A 22050-nucleotide genomic window follows, 5' to 3' on the forward strand; every position below is an offset into this window, starting at 1 on the left:
TATTGCCAGTCCGGTAAAGATAGCTGAGTATGTCGGGTAAACTTCACCGCGAGTTTTACCTCCTGTAAGATGGTGCGGAAAAATTACCTCTTTAAAGTTTCAGCTCATGTTAATCACCCACCCCTTGCCGTCTACGGAGGGTCCTATCGTGCATGTGGTTATGTTTGACTGAATATAGCATTGCCCTATCATGTTTATCCCCCGCCAATTGTTTCCCTTGACGACAGGCCCCGATGACCTTTGGCCGCAACACAGCAGGCGGCTGCATGGCGGTGTCGGACAACCTGCTGACCGCGCACTACACAGAGGACTACCAGGAGCAGCAGCTGCCCGACAACCCCGAGCGACTACAGGTATGTAGGGGTGTCACGATAACCAATATACCGTAGCCCGTACACCATACTTGGATCCATGCTAATTTCACATTCAGTATTTAGGAGTCATTCTTCCTTTATGTCATTTCTGTTTCACTTTCATAAAACCACACACATGCATATAGATTACATGTAATTACTGATTTTTTATTATAATAAATCCCCAAGAACGTTACCGTTACCCCTCAGTGGCCACAACTTTCCGCAAATAACTTATTCATCATATCAAGTTATATGTATTTGTAAACTCCCTGACAACAGAAACATTCATCCCCAGCAAATGACTGCTGTATGTTTTCTGTGTACCCAGTAAATGGTGATGATGGTGCAGCTCCTGTGTGGACATGCTCTGTTACAACAACACAACACCGAGCCAGAAGACGAAGCCGTAACATAAGCAGCAGGTAAGTAATACACTTGATGGCAATATACGTTCATTAACTTCACAACTATGTGTTTGTGTTGGGTTATGGGTTCCGAATAACATTTAGAAACATATTTTTCACAATCGTGTGTGAATGCAGCCACCTCTAATTCTAGTTCTATAGCATTTGTAGGGACCTCAGTAAATGTATAGCCTATTTAGCCATCCCATTCGTGTAAAGGGAGTCGGATAAAGTAAAGCAATTAAATCCGCTGTATCTTGTCCTGATCATCGCTATTATTCTTACTCTACATGTTCTAAACAGGCTGCAAGTTGCCTTTCCTTCCCTGTAGAAGCACGTTACGGGCGGCTATAAGCAGTGTGCACAACGCATTCCAAATAAGAACACATTTGACATAGAAACCATAGACTAATCTGCTGTTATCAGAAGTGGTGCCAAAGTATTCTATTGAAATTAACCAAATGCTCAGCAAAATAAAATTAATTATTGCCATTAACATAGCACAGCACGTTTAAAGGACCAGTTCAGTCAATTTTTTTAACATGCAGTTGTAATGCTCACACTACCTTGGACTTGTCAGTACCTGAGGGTTTTTTTTCTTCTTCCGAAATCTTGGTCATTGTAATGGGGGCAGTGCTTTGTTTACATGTCAATTTTTTTTTTTTATTTATTCCCAACACCCAAAAACATCCGAAAGGTTATACAACATCAGCAGACAACTAGCAAACAGCGGTACCTTTCGGGGAAATGTTTGGAGTAGTCCTATGCAAAAACATTTTTTAAAATGTAAACAAACGCTGCCCCCATTAGAAAAGCTCATCTCGGATAATAATCATATCTCGTGGCATCACCGAGTACTGACAAGTCAAGGGTAGCGTGAGCAATACAACAGCATATTGAAATTGACTGAACTGGTCCTTTAAGCCTACTTGCCCAAGAATATGGCAATAAGAGTACTTTCATCTGTGTGACAGTGACCTATACATATTCTAGATATTGTGCTATCCTGCAGTTATGTTATGCCCATTCACTTTCATTTGATTTTTAAGTGAAAACGAAAGGATGTACGTGGTCTACACTTCTGTACACAGACTCGTGTGCACAAACAAATCTCAAGACAACCGATCACAAGTTATCTGTAATTGCCAAAAGCGTCTTGGGAAAGACAGCGGGCAGAAGTGATCGTCTGTTTTTAAATACAGCTGATATAAACTCTCCTGACCTTAACCTTAACGGAGCACAGTGGAAATTCTTTAAATCAGTGCTTCTCAAAGTGTGTTCCGGGGACCACTGGTGGTCCACGACAGAGCTCAGGTGGTCCGCGAGGGGATTTCTGCTTTGCCAAGACAAGATAGCAGTAGGTTTGAAATTATTTTACAAATGTAGACTAAACATAGCTGAAGTCTAACTTTCACCACAATAAGACTGGCTTGTATTGTGTATAAAAAGTAAGTGACCTTCATTGAAATTAGCACTGTCAAATTAGCACCCATCAACTGTCAAAGTTGACAGGTGGTCCCTGAACATTTTTTGGGGGGACAAAGTGGTCCTCGGCGTGAAAAAGTTTGAGAATCACTGCTTTAAACTATATTTCTCAACCTAACCTTTAACTGTCAGTTGCTTTGGTTAAAAGCGTCAGCTAAATGTAATGTAATGTAATCTCTCCCCCACTTTCAGTTGCTGTTGAATGACCGTGCTGACCTCCAAGCTGAGCTATGGCAAGGCAGTGAACACATCAGTGGTAAGCTTCTCCATACACCTTCATTGTCTTTGTCCTCACCCATCGAAATTGTCAAGCTGTTTGCTCATTATTGCTGAGCATTGTATATTCCTCATAACTCATCGAGACGTGTTAATGCCAAAGCCCTTTTGAAAAGTAACATTTTGAAAAATACTTCAATAAACACAAAATATATCTCCACAATTTGCATAGACTAAGTTTAATGCAATATCTGTTTAACAGACAACTTAAAATAAGTTCTATATTAAAACTTTTATATTTTATATATTTCTAACTGTTCATTGTCAGAAATTTCTGATCTGCCAATGACATGGTGGCAACTCTGTGAATTTAGGCAAGTACACATAGTTGAGATCACCTGAGTTCAAACCGAGCATCAGAATGGGGAAGAAAAATTATTTAAATTACTTTCAACATGACATGGCTGTTGGTGCCAGAGGGTCTTGGTTGGGGTATTTCAGAAACAACTGATCTACTGGAATATTGAAGTTATTGTGATACACATAACTTACTAAAATCTTATTCTGTTCTCCAGGTTTTGGACCAACCAGCTCTCCAACTGCATCACTGAATCGGTGGAACTGCACAAACTACAAGTCTGCTGCGCCTCATGCATACTCCCGGCCGACCACAGTGCAAGATTTAACTACTTATAACAAGGGACAACATGGCATCCCCCACATCCTTTCCCATGGTGTTGTCTCAATGTTTTTGAAGTATCTGGTTTGTGTGTGTGTTTAAGTTACTACTTCTGACCACGTACTATCAATAGGTGTCTTAACACTTCAGAGTAACAAGAGAAAAATACAAATCAGAGCAGGCCAAATTATAAGTAAAGTTCATAAAGGTTGGAGCAGGCTTCACCCAACAATTTTTCTCTTCTTTTAAGGGTGCTGACTAAAATATTGTAAAACTGAAAAATGAAAAAAGGTTGCATCATGCATAGGTTTCTTTATTACACAGACGCGTTTCGGCGTTCTGCCTTCCTCATTGTAATAAAGAAACCTATGCATGGTGCGACCTTTTTTCATTTTTCAAATTATAAGTAGCACATTTACACCCTACTATAGTATCACAAGGGATTGGTGACTTTGGTGAATAAAATAGGAAGTAAGTATATTTCAGCCCTTAAGACTCAGAGAGAGAGGAATTAGTTAAATGCGATTTAATGAGAAGATAATTGACTATGCATTTAACAGAAGGTAGACAGTCTTTGGCGTAGGTCCAATCATCAGCCCGGGTCTTCTTGCGCCAGTAGAGCCTGATGTAGCTGTGCAGCAGGAAGCGGACCTTTAACCCCGCAGACAGGTAGACTGGACCAACCTGGTGGTGGTGGGGATGGAGGAGGAGATTTTTAACCACCCGAACCTGCAACAGCAAGAGTTAGACATGTCACTATAAAGGGAAGTGGTGGTTGCTGATTGGCTCTGCAAAATGCACATGTGGCATTCGAATCTTACTAGCAGAACTAGCGCTGGCTACTCTCTAAATCAACACAAAATGTCAAGTTATTGTGTGCCTTAATAATGCAACATGTGCAAATGTTCAAGATGCCTTGCCTTGCATTTATTTTAATAACATGACTTTTCAAATCACAATTTTATGCAACAGTATGTATACATTTTATTTTTAAATGATTGAATGAATGAATGATAGCTTGAGTTGTGACTCCTTGCATTTTGTTTTAAAAACAATTAATTCTGTTAAACATTCTTATGCAAAGGACTTTTCCCTATTTGAATGTCATACAAAATTGAAATTAAACATTGAGTGTTTGCTCCTTATTTTTTGTTTTGTTTTATTTTGTTTTAACTCAACACGAGCCATTTGTTTAAGATCTCACGGTTTCCCCTCTTTGAATGGTATACATTGTCTAGTTAGTAGCAGTAGGATAACATTATCTGTAAGAATAACGTGGACTGGAGCTAAGGTGGGTCGTCAAAAAAACAGAGTTCATGGTGTTAAAGAAAAAAGCAGAGGTTCGTCAATTGGCTCTATTTTTTTTCCCCCCATTGTTTTCATGGTCCTCTATAAACGTGGGGGAGGGGAATGTGTTGTAGTTGGGGGATTGACACTATTTCACCCCTGAGCGCACTGTTTGATGAACTGCAGTCACTATATAGCAGGGGAGGGGAACTTTTTTTTCATTCAAAGGGCCGTTGAAGTCCTCCAAGGGCCTCATTATGAACACGAACCAGGACCTCGAGCCCACCTTCTCTTAGCCCGCCCCTTATATATAACTGAACTCTATTGCAAACGTAATTGGTAAGAGTCCTTTACAAAATGTGTTATATTTCATGTGAAGCGGCATAACATTAAACTCATGTCGGGGGCTGGATAAAACAGACACAGGTTCCCCACCCCTGCTGTAGGCTACAGAATGTATTGAACAAGCTTGCTATTGAAAATTAGAAATTAAAATGTTGGCTGAGCATGGAGCAGCAAACTAGGCTGTGCAATTTGCCACAAGCCATGACGTGAATTCCATTGCCATAGTAGGCTACAGAGTACTGAACATTGGGTTTTGTTGTTGTTGTTGTTGTTGTTGTTCTTGTTTAACAGTGGTTCCTTCCAGAAGCTGCATGACATTGGTAGGGCCTATGGCTTGACCAACTCGGCAATGCAATACATGCAATTATCTATGGAAGTGCTAGCTGAAGCAATTGTAGCCTCCCCCCATGTCAGTATCAATGACGTCTGGGGGTCTCTTCTATGACTAGTCCGGTTTCAAAAGATTGGAGCTTGTTTGAAAACGACCTAATGCAACATAGGCTAACACTACTTTCCAAGCATACAGTTTAAAGGTGCTTGGACACACACAGGAGGCGTCAGGACCCTGTTGCTGGGTATGTGTGCGACAGACACAATGCCAAAGAAGCTAAAAGCACTAGTAAGCCACAGATAATTATGTTGCCAATACTGGACTTCATAAAGGGACAGAGGGGGCAAACCTTTCGGCAAACTTCGCACCTGATTGTGTGTGACTCCTCCATATCGGTCTTCACAAGAAAGAGATTGCGTCCTTCGGCTGCCTGCCTGTGCTGTGGTTAGATCCACGTTGTTTTCAGTCAGTCCTGGCGAAGCCTGATTGGTTGGCAGTAAGCGATGTTTTGATTGGCTCTCACCCTATGACCCCACCCCCCGTCAAAAGAGGGCCAAAATTCGTAGACTTGTAAAAGCGATCCACACTTGTGTGCTTGCAGCTCCGAGCAGGAAGAGGTTCGCACAGCATGGCAAAACAGATTCACATTTGTACACACTCCTACTGCCACACAACTACAAAACATTTATACAGGTACGTTTTATATTTTAGGAGATGCAAAATATGTGTGCAGATCTACAAAATTAACCTGCAGATGCAAGATGTTTTTCCACAAATACATTGTATCTGGCACGTTTGTGAAATTATTCTGCACATCTGAATTTTATTTCTGCGGATACAATCTTTATGGCCTTGTTCTAGTTCCATATATCTAGTCTTCTATACACATCTATGGTAAGAAATGTCTTACTTCCGTAAGAAATGTCTTACTTCCGTAAGAAATTTCGTTAATGCAGAGAAATTAGAACACAGGGAGAAGGCTCAGTCTCATTGGTTCCCATTGTAGCCAGTTAGCTTTGCATGCATACTGCAGTAACGAGCGTAGGCCAGTCCTTCATGTGGGAAAATGTATGGAATGGAAAGGGGAACCCATGCTACTGCGATTTCCAGTCACAAATATCATCAACAAAACATTCCCGGTAAGCACTATGACTGTTGTTTAACAATAGGCTGTATTGACAAATCGTTCAGGTGTGTAGTTTTACAGCAGGTTAGAAGATTTCACCCTGTACTCGCTAGCATCGCGCTAATGTTTATGGGTTTGGCCCCATAAAAATTGAGCTTTGTGACCCAGTATATAATAATCTAGTGGCGCAAAATAATCGACACGCTACTCAAATGGGGTCTTATTATTTCTAGCTTCAAACTTAATATTAACATTTCAGGACAAAAAAATATAAAAAATCACAAAAATTATAATGGTAGAAAACTCCATTGACACCCATTCATTTTGCACTGTCCCGTGGTTAGGGTTAGCCAGTTGTGGCTAGTAGCTATTTCCATGAGTGAACACCCCCTGGTTAATGTAATGTGTTTTTGGAGTTTGCGTTTGTGTTTCGTGAAATGTAAATGTGTCTCGCAGTTTGCTTTTGTGTTTTGTGTTTTGTTAATTTGCTTTGTGTTTCGTGAAATGTAATGTGTCTCGCAGTTTGCTTTTGTGTTTTGTTAATTTGCTTTCACATTTGCAAATGTGTTTAATGAAATGGTAATTTGCTTTCACATTTGCAAATGTGTTTAATGAAATGTTTTTTTTTTCAAGTAAGATATTGTAAATGTAGGCTAATTTTGTTTCCAAACTTGTTAATGTGATTTGTATCAAAGGTTTTTTTTGTCAGATCATTGAAATTAATGTATTTTAGATTTGTTTTTTGTTTTGTTTGTTGTACATTTATTAATGTGTTTTATGAAATAGTAATTAGTTTTTTAAAGATGAAAGTGTGTAATGCAAATGTGATTTTGTTTTGGAACTTGTTAAGTGCGTTGTAATGTGTAAAAGCTCTTTTTTTCATTTGTTAATGCGTTTATGAAATAGGAATGAGTTTTTTAAAGATGTAAGTGTATAATGCAAATGTAATTTTGTTTTCAAACTTGTTAATGTCAGTTGCCCTATGTGTTTTGTAGAGTTGTTTTTACATTTGTTAATGTGTTTTGTGAAATGTCAACTGGTTTTCAATATGTAAGTGTGTATTCTCAATGTAATTTTGTTTTCAAAGTTGTTTATTTGTGTTGTATAATGTATACATTGATTGCACTACTGGGCCACCGTAGGTCAGGGCCCCTGTCATACCCCACATAGTCAGCATTTACAGCCTGGTGCCGCACTGGTCCGGGCAAGTTGGATTTAGTGGCCATGTTGACCCCATTGCCACCGTCAAGCTGCAGTTCAGAACACAAGACACAGGATGGCAGCACTGAGTAATTACATTATATTATTATATTACATTATACGTATTGAGTCAGTAATTACATTATATTTAGCTATACTTATAGTCAATCTAGGCACAGGGTATTTGTTACAGTCCCTGGAGCTATCTGGGGCTAGGTGCCTTGCTCAAGGTCACTTCAGCCATGGAGTGAGATAGGGAGTGGAAAGGTGGGATTCGAACCTGCAACACTCAGCGTTAAAACCAATTTCCTTAACCACTAGGCCACAGCTGGCCCAGTAATGGCCTCCAAGTAATAGCAAAACAAATTCTATCTCTCTTCTTCTTCTGTCAGTAAGCGGCCATGCAGCTTGCTTGTTTGTTCATTAGATTTTGGCAAGCAACTTGCTAGCCTAACTTTAACCCCTTAGCGCAACACCTATGTTATAACCTTACAGTCCCCAAAATTGTAATGTCTATGTCTAAATCTGTTACTTAAGGCTCTCGGCACTCTCATAGCAATGTTGTTATGACGTAGTTGAGTATTTTCAGCAAATAATGAATAGGCCCGCCGGCGACCCCATCTGCAGTAAGAGGCTACAGCTGCTCGTTGAAACTGGGCTGCCTATTGCCAAATTTGATCTTTTCATGAAAGTTTACTAAGTAATAAACTAATATTTTCTAGTATGGCCACAGTTACTGTACTACTGTCCTTTGTGCAACTAAAAAAATCTATGTCTGGACATTCAAAATGCCAGAAAATGGAGAAGATTCCCATGAAAAGTGCAATTTTCCCAGTCATAATTCACACTTAGAATTTGATGGTGGTGGTAAGTATTCATGAAAAAAGTTACATTAGTGAATGGGTAGCATGAATTCTGGAAATAAACAACTAATAATCGTACACAGTGCACCTTTAAAACATCTGCTGTACTGGTAGTTATGTCATGATGGTCATTACTTTGAGGCTGTGGTAGATATTCTGCTTTTAGTAAATACCAGGGGCCTCAGTTATAAAACTTTGCGGAAGAAATGCGCCCAAAGAGGGCGCACGCACAAATCTCAGGATGTACATACGCCAGAAAATATTCAGATTTATAAAGCATGGCACACGTACGTTCCACGCTTCCACGATTCCCCTTTGGGCAATGTTGAGCTGTTAAGTTTGGGAGGTCATACAAAAACCAAAATCCCTCAAATTTCAGCATGTGGATGGTTATGTTCGCAAAGGTCACGCTATACTACTGTAGAGGTAAAAAAAGGATGGCATGGACATGAACCTGCCAGGTAATTCGTGAAGCTGCGCGAAGCTGCGCATGTTTACCGCCAAGTTATTTTTCCATAAATACCAAACCTTGCGGTGAACTTAGCGTGCGCAGTCTTTTGTGCGTACGCACCCGTTATAAATAAGGCCTCAGGAGATCTTTATGCGTCCATTATTACAAAGTGTTACCCAGCAATGTAAATGACTACAGTATTAAAAAGTGTGTGGTTAGCCAGCCCCAATGTCACCTGAGGATACTGAAGCACATACCAGAGTGCATGTGGCATATTTGTACTGCTTGCACGCCGTTCTAAAGTTGGTCATACAGTATGTTTCAGTGACAAACTAATAAAACCTGAAAAAAACAGTTTCTGGAGAACGACTGGCAGATCTACTCTATAACTTCAACTACTATTTAGGTGCTGGTTACATTTTTCAAATGCACACACACACACACACACACACACACACACACACACACACACACACACACACACACACACACACACACACACACACACAGGCCCGTTTCTAGGATTTTGGGGGCCCTAGGCAAAGGGGTTGTCGGGGCCCTAGGTTTTTTTTTTGTAAGCGGGGGGGCACCTGACAGGGTAGCCACGGCGCCAGAACTTCTGTTTCGGGTTTCGGAGGGGCCAGACAATTTTTGGATGGCACTTCAGTCATTGTCACATAGCCTACCATTACAACACAATGTCACAGAAACCATAGAAATCTAATGGAACAAACAAGAAGTCACCTTATAGACAGTGTTGTGGCAGGGCAACACATGCATGAAGGGCAATGAATGCATAAAGAGCAAGCATACACCAGCATTTCCTGTGAGGAAATGCAATCTAGTATGATAACTAGTCCCTACAGTTCATTTTATGAAACTTTATGAAGAAAGACCTGGGCAAATATAGCCCATTCCATTCAGTAGGCTCCCCTCATGAAGTAGGCTACTTGAATGTTCAGTTTCAGAATGTTCTCACATGAGAGTATGCCTATATGGCCCAATCAGATTTTTTGACCCTACCACGAAAATAATGATCTGCATTGCCAATCACAAATAAAGAAAGGTCTAATCTTTCCAACCACTTTTAAAATCTAACCAAGGGTGCTCCATTTGTGCAAAACCAACTATTGACTCATAAAACAATAGACCTAGTCCAGAAACTCAAGGCTGAAAAACGAATGAGCAGGCACAGTGGGGGGTTTGGGGGGATGTGATATTGGTAGCAAGAATTCTAACCAAGCCAGGGGGGGTCTCCCCGACGAGATTTTTTTTCGTATTGCATCCACCACGCAGTTGAAAATACAATCCAAAGTTGTTAGTAATACCGCAGCACAAACAAATAGGCTACTCTGTAGCGACCAAGGATCACTGAACAACCACCTACGTTACTCCGTGGTTGACAGCTGTGTCAATTATAGGGGCAGTGTTGCCAGATTGGGCTGTTTCCCGCCCAATTGGGCTGCTCAGAATGGCCTTGTGCGGGTAAAAATGGCATTTAGCAGAAAAACCCGCCCAATTTTTGCCATAGAAATCAATAGAATAGGCCGGGATTTTGTGCTTCTAGGCGGGTTTTCAGCATTTTTTGGGCTGGAAATCATCAGCATCATCTGGCAACCCTGTATAGGGGACCAATACCCCGGTGCCCTTACCTTGAGTTGCCTTGACCGCAGAATGTATCCCAACCTCTCACTGTAATCCACAAGTTTCCAGAATCATGGTCCCAAATTCCAATGTGTAATCCATATAATAGCAAGAAAGTGGGCTACAATGTAGGCTAGCTATCCCAGCGCACTTGTGTGACTCGTGTTATCCGAAATATTGGTCATATGCATATGCATATGCACATTGTTCATTCGTTTCTTCTTGCGTTTGTCCACATTCAAAACAGTTCCGTGTCGAAAAAAGAAGGGTTATGGAAAAATCGACGTTTGCCCAGTGCGTGTTACAGCACATTTCCTTCACGGATGTTTTTGAAAACATAACACTGTCGCCTAAATGAAGCATCTCGCTGTCTGTGCGATGTCAACTGGCCTGGGACAGTTTGGTTGCAGTACAGAGAGTAGCCTAATATGTCGCCTTCAAGATTAACTTTTATTTTAAAAGCAACTGTCTTGAGCCAAAAATGTAATATAAACTGGCGTCTGCGCAACATCCAGTGAGAGATTATGTAGCTTCATCTTCAGTTTGTATTTGCGCTGGATTTGACGGTTGAACAAATTGGAAGGGGGGCCCAGTCGAGACGGGGCTACTTTGACTACATTTGTCGTTGCACCTTTTGGCAATTGACATTTTCACGTCGCTGTCGCTGATGCAAACCTATTGGAAGGGGGGCCCCCTCGAGCAGGGGGCATTAGGGAGGCGCTGTTGCTTCCCTCGCAGCAGAGCCCTTCATAAAGATGGCAATGCCTTATTATAAAGCTGTTGGGTCCATAATAACCTGTCGTCCTTGGGGGCCCCACCTACTCGGGGGCCCTAGGCAACTGCCTACATTGCGTACCTTAACACAACGGGCCTGCACACACACACAGCCACACCCACACACACACACACACACACACAGGCACGCATGCACACACACACACACAGGCACGCATGCACACACACACACACACAGGCATGCACGCACACACACACACATAGGCACGCATGCACTGGCACGCAGGCACGCATGCACACACACACACACACACACACACACACACACACACACACACACACACACATTAAATAAACTATTAAAACCATCTAACTAATATCTCACTTGAGGCTCAATCATCCAGGTGGTCCCAGGTGTTGTTGTTCCTTGTCCTCCGTATAGATAGGCAGAGTACACTGGGATCCTGTTAGCAGTGTCATACAGAGTGGCATACTTGCACACACACACACACACACACACACACACACACACACACACACACACACACACACACACACACACACACACACACACACACACACACACACACACACACACACACACACACACAGACAAACAGGCACTCACTCACTCACTCACTCACTCACTCACTCACTCACTCACTCACTCACTCACACACACACACACACACACACACACACACACACACACACACACACACTCACTCACTCACTCACTCACTCACTCACTCACTCACTCACTCACACACACACACACACACACACACACACACACACACACACACACACACACACACACACAGACACACACACAGGATCATGTTGTCAGTGTGTTTTTGTGATAGTCTGTGTGTGTCTGAGCAGGTGGCTTACCTGTTGACGTTTTGGTACACCTGGCATATTTGTTGGTATCTGTTTTGGTGTTGTAGAATAGTTGGTAAATTCCCGTTGACGAAGAACTGACGACAATTAGCGAAACTACTGAGTTTACTCTCCACCAATGGGAGAAGGCCCAGGAGCACTAACGGACCAATCAGCTTCATGACGAAGACGACGACTGTGATGATGATGATCAGCTTTGTTCTCCCTCAGTTCAGGTAAGAATGAGGAGAGCAGTGCAGAGGGCCAACTTATAAACGCACCACACACACAAATACGAGGAATCATCTGCATGCAGGAATGCTTCACCACCTGTGTGTGTGTGTGTGTGTGTGTATGACCCTTTCTAACTGGTCTGATTTGTGAGTGTGTTTTAAAGCCGCAGCAGCTTTGACCAAATGGTAGAGAGTTGAGCTTATATGGGAGGGCTAAATGATACACCCCAGGTTAAAATCCTCTATCGTGTCTGAGAAGGGGCCGTGTTGGCCCGAAACGTCTCAAAAGGAAAAGGGAATAAAAGGAAGGTCAATTCAATTGCCATCGGGAGGAATTAGTCAATTTTATTTTTTAATACTAAGGTGGGAGTTGGCGTCTTATGATGAGGCCAAGGGGGCATTGGGAGACTTATGATGAGGTCAAGGATGTTATTGGTAGCCTTATGTTTAGGTCAAAGGGGCATTTGTTCAAAAAGGTTGAGAACCACATTATATTTACATTTTAATGGAATGCTTTGCTGCTCTCTGCTGGTCATTCAGTTGTTCTGAAGTAGGTGAATAGGGTGAATATACCTTTTTTGCCCCAGGGGGGATTTGTTTTGCGTTTTGGGAACACTGGAACATACAGTTCTACCATAGAAGACTCAATAGACAAAATTAAATGAAAGGTATTTATTAATACACAGGGAGGCAACATTTCTCTTTGGCGCAGGTCCCCGACCTGCAGAATATAACTTGTAAAACGGGGGTAAAACGCCACTGGCTTACATTTCTACCATAGAAGACTTGATTGACAAATAAAATTAAAGTGAGGTACCATCTCGTCTTCCTAGCAGAACCTCACGCCACAGCTTACATATAATTACGACATTATACAAGGACAAAACTACTGTAGATTGTAGGGGTGGTACGGTTCACAAATGTCACGGTTCGGTCCATATCACGGTTTCAAGGTCACGGTTTTCGGTTTTGTACGGTTCTGTTTTTTTTATATATTTTTTAAATAAAATATATTATATAAAAATTAGAATGAAAATGTAAGCTTATCATGGGTATGTTGAATTTGACTTAATTTAACCCAACTGAAAGAGGAAAGATATCAATGATTTTAACATGCTTCCATTTATTTCACAAAAAAGGGAGAACTAAGTCCTAACTTTTAAGTTGACAAATATTCAAATATTACATGCTATAACACATTTGACGTGTAAAAATAAAACAGCTACACTCCTGTAGGCAATGGGACCATTAGGTCAGTGCAGTATGACTATTTTGGTTAATGACACACTGAGAACGAATTGGACTTTTATTTTGATACCGCTTTCTGCGAGTTTTGCGCTTATGAATCAGTTGCTTCCTATCATGAAACTGCCGGCCGTGAGAACCATAGAAGTAAAATCAGAAGTCAAATTCAATTTTAAGTGAACAAGTGATAGAGTTATGTTATGTTAAAATGTGAAAGTTAAGGTAACAAATAATTTTAAAAGATCGTTTTTTTTAGAAGTGTATGCACAAGAATGTTTCACAAAACTCCTGTGAAGCTGAGCCTTTTAAAACAGTCAAATTTTATTTTTGTTATAGTGTTAAACATCAATGTTAACTAGGCAACAGCACAAAGTCCCCTTCCGTCCATCAGAGTTTAACTGGCTACATATAATTAGGCCTACAGTTGATTGCAGTTAAGGACAGCGCAGTGAATCTGATGGATATGTTCAATTATCTCGCATTTTGCCGTCCGGAATCCCCATTCAATGCCACGTGGATATAGCCTACACTAGGCTACTGTAACGTAAGTCATAGTCTACTTTGTTCTGCTAATCTGTCATTGTTTGTAAATTCATGTTCATTTAATTTAAAATGGTCAGCATAAAGGCTGGGAACAGTCACTTGCGCTAACGTGGAGAGAGAGGGGGGAGAGGGTGACGCTGCTGACCGACCTGCACTTGCTTGTAGGCTACTGTAGCCTAGTCAGCTGGCGCATGCTGTTACATTATGCCTTTCAGTTGGCTGATAGAAATCAGTCTTTCCACACTCAATATCCTACGTAGTCTTTGTGTTTTATGCTTGTAAAAGTAGTAGGATTTTAATAGCGTTGTCCGCCGGTGGTCACTCTATTTTTTATTTTTTTTTTAAACCGTGGGCACCGTGCGGTTGCCCACCCCGTTCCGTGACATGCAAACCGTACGGTCTCGGTTTACAACGCAAACCGTACCATGCCTAGTAGGTTGCCACAACAGAACAATAGAGTAGAATGCAGTGCCATCTAAATGTACAATGCATCTGATAGTTGATAACATTTCTTTCCTGGCCAATTTGCACCCCAAACTCCACACCAGTTACCTTACAATCAGATATCAGAACTCAGCCTTGTTTATTTTATACATTTTATTGACCCTCAAGCCCATTCATAGATGACATTCAATTATATGTTCTAGGCCTATGTCCTCCAGTAATATCATAGCACAGGCCAACATACGAGAACATTAGAGAACCACACAATTTTTCCATGCATCAGAGATTTATATCATTACCATTATATAACCAGGAATCAATGTGGAGTTGCCTAAATAACATCAGAGAATTAGCCAATGGAAATCAATTAAAAGTACATCATAGAAAATAACGGTCACTGACATCACAGACCTCATCCACCAAGGAATGTCTGTGACTTCATATAAATGTTTGCGAATAAATGGCCCGTTTTGTTCACTGTAATTTTTTTGAGTGAATCATGTTTAAAGGGACACTGTGTGAGCTTTTTAGTTGTTTATTTCCAGAATTCATGCTGCCAATTCACTAATGTTACCTTTTTCATGAATACTTACCAACAGCAGCAAATTCTAAGTACTCATTATGACTGGAAAAAAATCGCTTTTCATACATGAAAAGGGGGATCTTCTCCATGGTCCGCCATTTTGAATTTCCAAAAATAGGCATTTTTAGCTGCAAAAATGACTGTACTTGGACCATACTAGAAAATATTTGTTTATTACTTAGTAAACTTTCATGTAAAGATCAAATTTGGCAATAGGCAGCCCAGTTTCAATGAGCAGCATAGTTGCAGTACCTTCTTTGACCATTTCCTGCACAGTGTCCCTTTAAACCATTTGTAATGATAGTAAATGACAACATACCCGAAGAGTCCATCAGAGACACACAGAACATGATAGAGACCATGAGTACAATAAAGAAAATGCATCATTAAGGATAAAAAACGACATTTTAAAAGGGCTAAAAGGTTTTTTATCACTTTTTTCAATGTATCCTTTATTTAGCTAAGATTGTCCCATTGAGACTGTAAGAGTCTCTTCTGCCAGGAAGTTTTGGTCAACATGGCAGCTACATATAGTTCCAGACGCAGACAGAGAAATAAACATGACAATGGAAAACAAACTTATAAAAAACACATAAAGAAGAAAAATCCTCTGTGTATTCAGAATTAGTTGCCCTCCTTAAAGTCTCCAATGAAGGCAGTCCATACACAATATATTCTGCAACTTATTCCATAGGTATGGAGCATGAAAATAAAACCCTTTTCCCCTAATTTTAGTAAGAAAGCAAGACTGAAGTAAGTAACAACTTGTGTGAGGAAAGTGTAGCTGAAGTGCAAAGAGCCAGTAAATTACAGACATAATGGGAAAGTTTGCCCACCTATGCCTTAGCAATAAAAAGTAACATGACTAATCTCTCTCTCCAGAATCACCACCCTGTTCTATCGAATCTGCTCCTGGACTCCTTACTGGCCTTCTTCAGCTGCTTCTCTCCTCCTGAGGAAAAGAAAAGTGAACAAAGCACTGAAATGGCCAAAACGGATATTCATTAGAGCAGTGTTTCTCAACTGGGTCGCGACCCAAAAGTGGGTCGCGGACGGGTCATGGGTGGGTCGCGGACCCTTGGTGTAAAAAAACACAATAATAAAAAAAAAAAATCCAACTTTTCCTGCAACAATTTACAACTTTTATTTTGATAGGCTACTGAACTCCGTGTCATCTGTTGTCATAGATACAATCTGAATGTTTATGCGAGATAGATAGCGTGCAACCAGTCATTCGAGTCTTGGTTACATTTTGAGAATTGCATTGAATTGACTTGAACGCTAAAAAAATTGGGTCATGACCGAATGAGAGTGGAAAATGATGGGTCCCAAGACTGTTCCAGTTGAGAACCACTGGTTTACAGCACACTTGACACACTCTGAATGAATGAACAAGTCAAGTCAAACAAGTGTACAGTTAACTTTTTGACATTTGATATATTTGATCATATTTGTATATGATACACTGGGAAGGGTGGCTGGAGGGAGGAGATGGATGCAATGATCTGTGTAGGCCTATGTTTTTTTGTTGTGTTTCTGAGCTATGGAATGGATGCCTTTTTGTGTTTTTATACAGTGAGATCAAAGCCAATTTTCATGATGGCATGACAATAAAGTCTATTTTATTGTATTCTATTCTATTCTATTTTGTTATGTTATTGTCCCTATAGGGTTGATGTCCTGTCGGGAGAAGAGATGATAAAGACTCACCAGGCATGAGTGCAGGACTCCGGACGGGCTGAGGGTTTGTTGGGGATGAGCAGAATGACATTATGGTCGGATTTGCCCAGTGGCTTTCTCTTCTGACAGCTGTAGGCTTCTTGGACATTGCCATAGCACTTGTCCAGTATTGCACCTTTCCTAGTGGGACACGTCACGTACTGCTGCACCATACGTGCATTGGGATCTGTGGTCGCTGGTAAGTCTAAAAAGTCATATTGGTTGAAATCCCCGAGGAGGAACACAGGGCCTGAATTATACTTCTTCAAGTAATGCTGATACCTCTGTTTAATTTTTTCTTCGATTTTCTTCTTTTCTGCCACAGCAGGATTCCCTGATAGATACACCAGCATGAAGATGATTGGAGGGTGGTTAACTATGTGATCATCTGCCTTGTATGAGAAGGCCATTAATTCATGGTTTTCAAGACTGTAACCTTTCAAACGCTTCAAACGCCCATTCGATGAAGCAGTCAGACCACCACCATCTGACTTCTCAGTTTTTTCAAGATCACGATCACGACGAAAGGTCACCTTGAAAGACTTAAAAATGTCCTTCTTGGACGTCTCCTGGAGCCATGTTTCTGTGAGGCACACTAAATCACAAGCCTTATATTCTTCATTCCCTTCCATCAGCTCTTGGAATTCCTTTTCCTTGTTGTTGATGGACCGCACATTGGATAAGAAGATCTGTGGGAGTTTCTGGGACCAATCACAATCACGTGCGGTGTCAGGCACGTAATCAGGCTGTACCTTGTTACTACCACCCCCTTTCGCTTTTAACAGATCACTACCTGCACTACCTGCATCATTATCATCCTCATCATCGTCGTCCTCGTCAGATATCTCTGATGAGTTGTCATGTACTTTATCTTTCTGAACAGTCAAACTGAAGAAATCGAAATCTCCAGGTACAAGACACTTCTTCAAGTAATACAGCTTCGTATCAATCATTGACTCATCATCTGCCATTGTTGTTAATCAGACTTCTTCCTTTAAAACAAACATAATGAGACATAAAGAAATATTAACTTATGCCAGCAAGTAGGTACTTTGTATATGTGAATATTAGTGTTGTTAGGAAATTAAAAACATGTATATAATTAATTACAGATTCTGTAATCAAGCTAATCTTTCCAATCTCATATAATAGAATGTGACAAAGTGGATCGCACTCTGGTTTTTCTTTTCTTCTTTTTTATTTTTTATTTTTTACATAGCAGCAGAAGTGTAGACAAACATTTCAGCTGTTGCCATCGTCAGTGTCTCATATTATATCATATAATTGGAATTCTACATTAAGTTTTGGTGAAGTTCTGAAACTAGGCACGTTTTAAAAACTAGGTTATTACTCTAAATTTCAGAAAGAGCTAGAGCTACCCTGTGCGTGCGTATCCTTGTCTGTCTGTGTGTGGACAACTTACCATGATTTGATTGCTGTGATGTGCGTGAACGCGTTCATAGAACACACTCTTTTTTTGTGGATGTTGAACTGAACGCAACACATTTTTAATAAAGAACTTGAACGTGAATAAGTTCACATTACGTGTCATGAACGGCAGACGTCACTGTAAATTGACATTGGAATTTGTTTTCCATTGAAAGCTGAGTGACTCTGTTTTTCTCTTTTGAAACGCAGAGAAAGTTCCCCCCTTCTCTTTCTCGCTGGTGCCGCTTGTATCATCAGTGAGAATTTCTTTTGACATCTGTGTGCGCAATGCTTACGCACAACGTTACCCATGATGAATTGCGGCGGAGTGAGAGAGAGAGATCGCGCAAGAGAGCGAGAGGCACTTAGGCAGACAGAAGCGCTGCATTTAAAAAATGGTTCGTGGAAGGGATGGCACGGAGACAGACACCGATTATCCTTATGAACATTTAAACCACCTGCGCAGCAAAAACAGTAAGGACATCCACAACGTCCTGTTCGAATTTGAAACGGCACATTGAATTAAAACATCCATCCGGTGTGAATGCATTTACTCTTACTTACTGTATCATTGATTTGCACGCCCTCGAGGGTCATAAGGGAGGAAAGGGAGAGAAGACCCCTACCAAGCCCAAACGTAAAACATGACACTGCAAGAGGTCCGTGGTGGTCTCACAGGAGCAGGTAGATCAAGAGATTATTGACTACTACATTGTGGAAGATGTACAACCTCTAAACAAAAAATCACCGTATCATACGTGTGTTATAAGTGTGTTACATACAGTAAGATACACAGTTTCCTTAAAAATATTTGTGCATTTGACTTTTGCCTTCATTAGGTGTACCTTCATTTTCATGAGTTTTGCTCATGTAAGTTAATTCATACTACACAAACAGATAGGCTACCATATAAACTTATATAGCCTATACGTATTTCATATTATATATATATATATATATATATATTATTTATTTATTTATTTATTGAAATGCTAGTAGACTTCATTACAGTAGCTTAGAACTGGTCTACCTTGTCTGTAGGCCTACTGCATGCTGCAGGTTTCATCACCCGGTATAAACCCACAATTGCAGCGTCATGAGCAAATGTCTTATCAGTTTCAAAGAATGTATGATTTCTAGCTCGTGGTGTGAAAAAAGTATTTATTTGAATATTTCACGAAAAAAAGCGAAAATGAACTGAACTTTGAACTAGTTCACAATTAAAATTGTGAACTTTGAACGTGAACTGTTCACTTTGTGCATCTATGAACTGAACTTGAACTAGTTCAGAAAATCTGTGAACTGGCACAACACTGTTGATATGTTTGATCTTCCCTGTTTCTTTATCTTAGATGCCTCGTGCGGAAGATTGTAGTTTGTGTAGACAATAAATCATCTTTGAAATAATGTGTGTAGCTTACTATATGCGTTCTTGAAACTACTTTATCTATTCAATGACATCCACAGGCATGTGACATACCATGCCAATTTCACTGAAGAAATCAGTCACATGAAAAGGATTTCATAGTAAAATATAACTTCAATTTCTTTGGCCTGATACGTCCTTAGGAAGGACAGAGAAATCTTACACACCTGGATCTACATATTACAGACAATTTATTTATCACAAACTAACTTAAATACGAAAGTCACTGAGGTGCATGTGTGTCTCACCTGTCACTGATGTGTTCTTCACCAACTCAGATTTTTGTGTTTGACCTGGTGCCTTGGCTGCCTCTGCACAGGTATGATGTCTTGCACTACTCCGTAGACTGTGTCTCTCTGTGTCTCTGTGTGTGTGTGTGTGTCTCTCTCAGTATGTCTATCTCTGTTTCTCTCTCTGTGTCGACTTGTTTCATACAACAGAAACACTGATGACTGCCTCTGCTAAAGCCTGTGGTGTGTCTTGGCCTGTATTTATATGTGAGTCGTCCCTCATGTGCACATACTGTACGTAGGCCTACTGTACTGTTTGCCCAACCCATAATACCTGTGTAGCGAGATGTGTGCACAATGAACATGGAGCCATTATCTGTGCCCATCCCAGTTATATCTTTATCTTCATGCCTGTCTTCATGTTGGCATAGTGCCATACACAAGTCCATCTCATGACAACCGTGGAACGTGCCTTTGTAATTGACCATCATACACAAGATCAGCTGTTTGGATTTAGTGACGCCTGTGGAATGTGCCTTTGTTATTGACACCTTACTATTACACCTGTGTGCAGCAGTTGAAATGAAAACGAGAAATATGCAAAGACAAGATCTGCTGTTTGGTTCTACAGGTACCCATCAGATACACTTACACCTGTGTGAGGCGGTTACCATGAAAACGAGAAATATGCAAAGACAAGATCTGCTGTTTGGTTCTACAGATGCCCATCCCTTACAGTAACACCCATCATCTGGTCTTTGTGTTGGAGTGGTGCCATACCTGTGCCCGCCCCATGACACATGCGGAATGTAACTTTGCTTTTGACCATTATAAACCAACATCAGCTGTTTGGATTTACAGGTGCCCATCCCATAACAACTGTGTGAGCAGGTCTTTGTATTGGCATTGGTTTAACAGGTGCCCATACCATACTTTTGTTACATGTAACTGGTTGCAATGTTTTACAGTGTGTGTGAGCCGGTCATCGTATTTCCATTGGTTTAACCCAGTGTTTCGCAAAGTGGGGCGTAAGCCCCCCTGGGGGGCCGCGGAGGCATCTAATTTGTTTAATCTCACCAGTCACCTTTCCTTTGATTCTGCGCAGCGATTGCAAAATCAGTCTGCGCGAGTACTGTTGCTTGGGGCGGGGGGGATTTGGGGCTCTTAAGCATTCAGACCCTCTGAAGGGGGGAATGATGGAAAAAGAGATGAGGATCTTAGCGTTTAAATGCAACTTAGTGCATATTTGTATGTGCTTCCGAGGCTGAGATATAGGTTTTTATAGGCTGAGGGCAGCTTTTCTTAAAAAGGGCTCAGGCACTCAGCACCCTTTTTTGCAGGTGCCTTAGGCGTCAATGGGTTACCAAGTACCCATACTACTTGAATCCTCCCCATGACGCCTGTGGAATGCTCTTTCAGCAGTTGTTGACCATTCTTCTGAGTATACAGTACCGTAAGCTCAGCTCACTGGTTTAACGGCACAATGCCCATCCAATTATACCTGCATGAGCCAACCTTCATGTTGGCGTGTGTGTGTGTGTGTGTGTGTGTGTGTGTGTGTGTGTGTGTGTGTGTGTGTGTGTGTGTGTGTGTGTGTGTGTGTGTGTGTGTGTGTGTCTGTGTGTGTGTGTGTGTGTATGCGTGCGCGCGCGTGTGTAAATCCAGTTAGGTCCCCTTGTGCTGTTGTAGAGACAGTGTAACACCACTATAACCACTAAACTATAATATATACCACCTCATCTGAGGAATAATTCATCACCCGTACAGTGCCATCTGGATGACAGCTATGTCATATCATATCACACACACACATACACTGTTGGGAAGTGCATTTAGTATAGACAGCACACAAACATGTCCATTCCACATGGGGTCACTGACTAACCTGTGGGTCTCTGGGCTTGAAAGGGCAGTGTGTGAATTATGCACCGGGCTTCGGGGGGGTCCGACTTTTTGCGAATCAAATGATGACGTTACCCCCCGACAAAAAAATAACATAGGTGAGCCATGCTAAATTATTTATAGTTCGTCACAACCTTCATGTCTTCCCCATGTATGACCATATTCTGATGGATGTGACTCCCCATTCTAAAATCCACAATGAGTTCTTTTGTCTTTCTTGTATTTAGAAAAAGACAGATTGTAATGTTCCTTATTATTACTCTATTGTTACCCCTTTCTTACCCATATACAGA

The 22050-nt window shown here is 41.0% G+C and overlaps 2 long non-coding RNA genes across 2 annotated transcripts in view; one reads left to right on the forward strand and one right to left on the reverse strand.

Moving 5' to 3' along the window:
* Positions 1-20001, reverse strand: part of LOC134462696 (uncharacterized) — a 78130-nt gene extending 58129 nt beyond the window's left edge. The window contains exon 1 of the long non-coding RNA XR_010037562.1: positions 19874-20001. This is a non-coding gene — a long non-coding RNA (uncharacterized LOC134462696). The remainder of the gene's footprint in view (positions 1-19873) is intronic.
* Positions 289-3108, forward strand: LOC134462689 (uncharacterized). Its single transcript, XR_010037561.1, has 4 exons — positions 289-353; positions 685-778; positions 2438-2501; positions 3037-3108. It is a non-coding gene; the product is annotated as an uncharacterized LOC134462689 (long non-coding RNA).
* Positions 20002-22050: the final 2049 nt, after the last annotated feature.

This window comes from Engraulis encrasicolus, chromosome 2 (genome assembly GCF_034702125.1).
Source record: "Engraulis encrasicolus isolate BLACKSEA-1 chromosome 2, IST_EnEncr_1.0, whole genome shotgun sequence".
In the NCBI taxonomy this organism is placed as follows: Eukaryota; Metazoa; Chordata; class Actinopteri; order Clupeiformes; family Engraulidae; genus Engraulis; species Engraulis encrasicolus.